This window comes from Alligator mississippiensis, chromosome 3 (assembly GCF_030867095.1).
Source record: "Alligator mississippiensis isolate rAllMis1 chromosome 3, rAllMis1, whole genome shotgun sequence".
Classification (NCBI taxonomy): Eukaryota; Metazoa; Chordata; order Crocodylia; family Alligatoridae; genus Alligator; species Alligator mississippiensis.
In genome coordinates this window covers 112098470-112105374 of record NC_081826.1, presented here as the reverse complement: position 1 = coordinate 112105374, position 6905 = coordinate 112098470, and positions in this window count along the sequence as shown.

Below are 6905 nucleotides of genomic sequence, written 5' to 3'. Positions count from 1 at the left end.
CAAGCACTTACTGTGCAGCACCTGCTCTGTGGTAACTGTCAGTGTGCCTGCCCTTACCTCAGAGTAAGTGAGATCTAAATTATGGTACTATACTTTTCAGTGAGATAGGGCTAAGTTACTGTGGTCCAGCATTCACTTACTGCAGGGTAAGAGCGGGCACATGGTCAGATACCATGGAGAATCTGATGTGCGGTAAAGCTGCGTCTCCTTTTAACGTGTTATAATTTGTTATTTGTCCATATCTTTAAGGATGTGATGGATGCTCTATTTCTTGAAGTCTTTAAATCAAGATTGCTATAGCTCAACCAGAAATATGGGCTGTTTATAGGAATCATCAGTCACATTCCATGGCTGGTGTTGTACAGGAGTTGGATTAGAGTCCCTTCTGGCTTTAAAATTATGAATCTATGAAAGTATCTCTGGGATGCAACTAAATCCAGGTGACACTGAGTTTGTTTTATGGAAAAATAGCATGGTGCTGGATAATTTAAAGGCAGCTAGTTAACTTATGTTCTGGCAAAATCCAAAAAATACTGGAAACAGAGAATAATCATTGACCACGCTCAAAGAAGGGCCCTACACATTATTAGAATGGCTGAAAGTAATGACTGAAAGCAAGACAGGATAGCAGTGGGATGCTAGGTTTGGTTTTGTAAATAATGGTAAGAAAACTGAGAGGAGCAGAACCTTGCAAGATACAGAAGTATTGAATATCAAAGTTGCCATCAGAATCTAAATCTCCAGACTTTTTAACTGATACAAAGGAAAAAGGGAAGTGGCTATAGAATAAATACATAATTCAGAACATTTCTTTTTGTGCCCTATTCAGAAGGAACTGATTTTCCCTGCTTCATGAACATTTAGGTAGTCATGCTGTTCAGACCATCTTCAGCGTTTGAAAGATTCTCCCTGCTTTCCTAAGAAGACACAATACTTCCGGGGTATGGAAATCCATAGAAACAATATATTTTTTGATTTTACAGTTTAACAAAAACTTTCCCAAACAATGAATACACTCTGCTTCAGTGTGTGGTGTCTGCTACAGTGTTTCACTATAATGCTGACAAGTCACATCATTTTCAAGGTTCTTAAAAGCACTTGGAAATAATGTTCATACTAGCAATAATTAGCAAACAGACTATATGAATAATCACACTCATTCCCACAAAGATTTCTTGTTTTCACAGACCAATCCATTACCTGCTTCAATGAACCGTCTTGTTGTTAATTTGCAGGGCTTTCACCCCTAGGTGATGGAAATACCTGCCCTCTTTCCAGTCTCCCATTAAGTATGTTTTTCAGTAATATGTATAATTCATGAGAAAAATTTGTTTGTCAAGCATTCCAGACAGGTCACTTAAATCCTAGATCAATTGATAATGTTCACACCAACATGGCCTAGAATGAAAATAGCCCCAATGCTGATTTCATTCCTTGCTTTAAAAAAAAAAAGGATTTTTAACTTATAAATATACATCAGTATCATATTTTTAGAAGAAAAAACTGTAAGAATAAAGCTCTCCCCCCACACCCCCTCTTGATTTGTTGTGACAAAGTAAATGTCTCAATATATTAGGTATTATGTATTCATGGCAGGTGCTACCAAAGTTGGTAAAGCACGTAGACGGTGTTGTTACAAATGTAAACAGAAAGTTTAGAACTATATCTAGGCTTTTCTTGTGGTGGTGGATGAATAAAGAAGAAAGTTCAGGGACTTTCTATTCTGTAGGCATACTAGGCAGGATCCAACACTAAGAGTAAAGCCAATATCCTCTCTATGCTCAGGGTCTGGGATAAAATTCCCTCCCCAATCACATTCTTTTCCCCTGAACAAAAATCACATCATCAGCATACTGCTGTGAGCAAAATCTAAACACTGATACAGTGAGTAGCAAATACAGCCAGTTGTATGTTTTCCCTACCCCTTTTTATGGAAAAATGTCTGTTCTTGTGTTGCTCTGCACTTTATAAAGCCATTCATATCATTGTAAAGTGGGCGTACAGTACTACTACCTGGGCGTGTCTATATGAGATGCTTTAATGCACAGTACTGCTCAGTAAAGTGCATGTGTCTACACGTGCACATGCTTACTGAACAGTAAATGATGCTACTTGTGAGTAAATTTGCTACCTGCAAATGCAAGTAGCAAATTTATTCATGATTAGTTACTATGTATTAACACACATATAGATGCCAACTGGGAGAAAATCGCCTCCTGGTCAGCCTTACCACTAGGGGGCTAGCCCCAGGGCTCTGGCCTGGGAGCTTCTCCTGCCCCAGGGCTGGGCCACCTCCATGCCTGCCCCAGTCTCAGGCTCTTAAAAACCTGCACATATTATGAGCCCTGGCCCCACACAGGGAGCCTGAGGCCACTCCAAGCCCCTGTGTCTTCCTGGGCAGGCTGCAATCCAGTGCCCCTACCTGGCACCGCAGTGCCGTGAAGCTGCCAGGCCCATGCCATCCAGGCCTGCAGGCAGCTCCTGGCCACTGGGGACAGCTCCAGCTGCCTTCAGTCCATCCCCCAGCAGCCTGCTTGGAGCCTGCAGGTACTGTGGGGCACAGCCTTGCTATGTGGCTCTCAGTCCCATGTTGTGCCCCTGTGCTGGGTGCTGCAGGCAGCTGCCCAGGCTCGGCAATACAGGGACAGCTGCGTGGAGGCTTGGAGTTCTAGCACAGGAGCCCCAATGGCCTCATCATTGCTGATGCCTGTACCTGCCACCTGGGGCCCCAACTGGTTGTAGGAGGAGACTGGTAATTTTGTGGTGCTGTGGGCTGAGGCAAAGATGCAGCCCCAGTTCACATGGGGTGGGTGCTCCAATGCCTACGTCTATGAGGGGCTGTCAGGCCAGATATGGGAGCATGAGCACAACCAGTCAGCATGGTAATGCCACATAAAGGTCAAGGCCTTGTGGGCACAGTGGGTGGCCATCACTGACCACAATCACCAGTTGGGGAGTGCCCACAAGTCCATGACCTTTATGCGGCAACTGACAGTGATCCTTGTGCCCCAGGATCCAGGATGCAGCCATGCTGTGTACAGCAGCACAGGTGGCCTGTCTGAGACCCAGCCCAGGCCTGGCATCTGTGGTGATGTGTCACTGAGGGAAGGCCCCTCAGGCCTCCAGTAGTCTGTCCCACTGAGCTCCCTGCCTGCAGTCTCCACCAGCAGCTTGGGGAGCCTGGGCCAGTGCCTACCGTGATAGCTCCACAGCCTCAGCCCCAACCCCAGCCATAATACGTGGCTGGCCACATCACCACTGGCCAACAACAGGGCCAGCTCCTCCTCAGGCTGGGTTCCCACACATCATGCCCCACTGTCCAAGGACAATTTCACATAGCCATTTGCAAAGCAGTTGTGCAAATTAAGTATAAAAAGCTTCCATTCTAAAAGAGCGTGTCTACATATGTATTTGATCTGAGATCAGTAAACTTGCAAGTAAACTACTTGTGAGTAAATGCTCCCAGGCAGACATCTACATCTGCAGGAACGCAGCAGCAGATTTGCTGCTCTTAGCACCAAACTGCTGCCACTTCCTGTGGCCTGCCATGCCAACCCCCAACCACATAGTAAGCTCCACACTGTGGGAAGGGCCCTCTTCATTCTAGCTTGACCCTGGCCCTGGCCACCAGCCCTCAGCCCCCATGCCTGCCACCCCTCCCTGCTCAGCCCAGCTGCACTCCCCTGGCGCCAGGTTTGCCCCACCCCCCAGCATTCAGGGAGGTGGGAAGCAGTGCACAACTTTATTGAGCAGCCCATGCCCCTGTGACTAGGCAGGAATGGGCCTCTCACATACCAAGGAATGTGTCAATGCCAGCAGTGATGTCCTCCTCAGCTGGGGGGGCAGGAACATGTACCATAGCCACAGGTAGCCCTCCAGGTGGCAGCAGAGGTTGGAGGGCAGCCCAGGATTGTCCCCCACACCATCAAATCTCAGAGTCCCATTCCAGGTGTGCAGGTGCACCTGGAGCACCATGGCCATCAGCAGCAGCAGGGGTCAGATACCTCTCAGTCCATGCAAACAGCTCCTCCTGCACTGCCTGTGGCATGTGCAGCAGGATCACACTTGGGGCTTAAGTGCTGGCCCTGGGACACCTGCCCAGAGAGGCCCCTTGCAGGGAGAGCAGAGGCATGGGCAGCTCTGCATCCCAGTCATCCAGAAACCCTGCACCACCTGAGCCTGGGTGCCATGGGCTTGGCAACAACACAGGAGAGTGGCTGGCCTGCAGTAGGAGGGAGAGGGCAATGGGGTCTGGAGCCACAGCAGTGGGTGCTGCCAGGTGCCTGGCCTGTCCTGCCCTGGAAATGGGCTGGGGGAGGCAGCCAGCACCCAGCCAACCCCTGGGGAGTGAATAGGGATGGGGGATCAGCTGGTGGCTGCCTGGGTCCAGGCTTGCCCAGCTGATTTACCATGGTCCTGGGCACCCGTGTATGCCCAACCCTCAATCTGAGGCCAGGCAGCTTATGGCCTCTAATACAGAGCATCTTATCAGAAAATATTGCAAACTGTCACAAACAGGTTCTCTATCATGGCTCTGCAGGTCCTGCAGCTGCACATGGGGGAGAGGCCACCGTTGGCAGCTGGGATGAGGGCTCAGGGTTGCTCCCACTCATAGCTGGGGGTCCTTTAGATGCACTGGCTCTGCCAGAGGTGGACCCAGGACTTCACCATCCTCCTGGACCAGCTGGTGATGGTGTTGGAGGACAAGCTTGTGGACACACGGGCCTGGTGGGTGGAGTTCGTGGCCCATGAGGACATGTGGGACAAGGCGGACTGGGAATTCTGGGTGCAGCTCCTGGCCCTGGAGCACGAGTGGGTGGAGGCCCTGTGGGAACAGACTGTAGTCCTGGCCAGGGCAGTGCAGGCCATGGGCAATGGCTGCCGGGTGCTGGACACTGTTCTGTCCCTGGTGATCACTTTTGTGACACTTGGCCCCTTGGTAGCCACCTGCCACACAGCAGCAGCACCCCCCCCTCCCCATGGGCCTGGGAGGAGGTCCTGTTCCCCCTGCATCAGCCAGGAGCCCCTGCCCCAGACCCCACCTTGGGTTCCCCACCATCCAGGCCCCCTGCTTGCCTGGCTCCATGTGGGTGTGGAGACAGAGTGCTTGCAGTGGGGCCAGGACTGTATGCTGGACCTGGACACCAGCTGCCAGAAGGGTAGCCATCCACACAGGGGGACCACTGGCCACCATCATCCCTGGGGGAGCTCCCCACCTGCTGGGCTCACTGCAGCATACACATCTGTGTGGGAACAGCAGAGGCTAGGGGCTGGCTGGCTGCCTGCTCCCTAGGTGCTCCCACTCCATGGCCTTTGACTGTGGGACAGCACACAAAGCACTTTGTAAATAGTTTGCACAGGGAAGAGGGTGGTTTAGTGTTGGGTGGGGTGGATGGTGGAGGGGCTCTGTTATTGGAGAGGAGGGGAGCCCTGTTTGTTGGGAAGGGAGGCAGGAGTGGGGTGGGTATGTTTGATGTGAGGGGAATAAAAACTTGTTCTTCTGAGATGTGTCTGCAGTGAACCTGGTGATGGGGGTGGGTGGGAGTTCAGGTGGGCTACAGTGGGGAGTGCAGGAGGAGGTGGTCAGCCAGCGCCTCTTGCACCTGGTGCCTTGGCCCTTGGGGGCAGGTGTGTGGCTCACTTGTGGCCTCGTTGAGGGTGGCCTGCCACTGTTGCTGCTGCTGCCACCACAGGTAGTGCTCCCGCTGGTAGGTAGCCTCTTCCTGCCATGTCTTCTCCCCCCCAGGCCTTGCAGATGTTATGCAGCCTGCAGGCTGTGATGATGACCTGGGGGAAGTTGTCCTTGGTGAACTCGAGGCAGGTGGTGAGGGTGTGCCAGGATCCCTTGAGGTGGCTGAAGGTGCACTCCACCAGGGTGTGTGATTAAAGTGGGACTGGCAGGGGTCCAGCTGGCTGGTGTAGGGCTGAAAGAGCCAGGGAAGGAGCATGTAGGTGGGGTCCCCAATGAGGAGGGGTGGGACCACCATGGTGCCCAGCTGCAGGTCCGGCACCCCTGGCCCAAAGCAGCCACTCTGCATGAGGGCTGGCAGGGCGGAGTTCCAAAATGCATGGGAGTCATGGGCACTGCCCACCCAGCTGGCACTCATGTGCCTGAAGGCCCCATGGTGGTCCACAATGGCCTGGAGCACCATGGAGTGAAAGTCCCTCTGGCTACAGTAGGGCCGGTCACCATGGGGGGGGCAGGTGATGGGGATTTGGGTCCTGTCCAGGTCCCTGATGCACTGGGGGAATCCCAGGGCATGGAACCCAGCCACCCCACCAGAGGGTTGTGCACATGGAACACTGTGTGCCACAGCATGCTCTGGGGGGTGCTGCACACCTCCAGGAGTGACACCCTGGCAGTGGCCTTGCCCACACCGAAGAGATGGCCAATGTACTGGGGGCTGGCCAATGTGGCTAGTTTTATAAGGGTGAGGGCCAGCTGGGTGTGGGGAGGGACAGCTGCACGGTGGTGTCCTGACACTCCAGGTGTGGCTGGAGCTGCCCCAGGAAGTCCTGGAAGGTGGCCTGAGTCATGCAGAATGCCTCCAGGCACTGCTCATCATCCCAGGTCTGCTGGATGATGTGCAGCCACCAGTCCTGGCTGGCCTGGTGAGCCCAGAAGCAGGAGGGCTGGAGTCCCAGGAGGGTGAGAGTGAGCCCAGCAGTTACATGCAGCAGCCCATCATTGGCATCCCTGCCACGGTCTGGCCAGCTGGATGGGGCTCAGGTGGTAGGTGCGCAGCGGCAGCAGCCCTGGGATGGAGAGCTGTGGCTGGACAGGTGGTGGCTGTGCTTGGGGGAGCCAGGAGGGCCCAGACAGCTATGGGCCAGCTGGTGGCCAATACAGTGGGCCACTGGGGCCAGTGCATGGCCAACAGGAGCCTGGGATGCTGGTCATCACT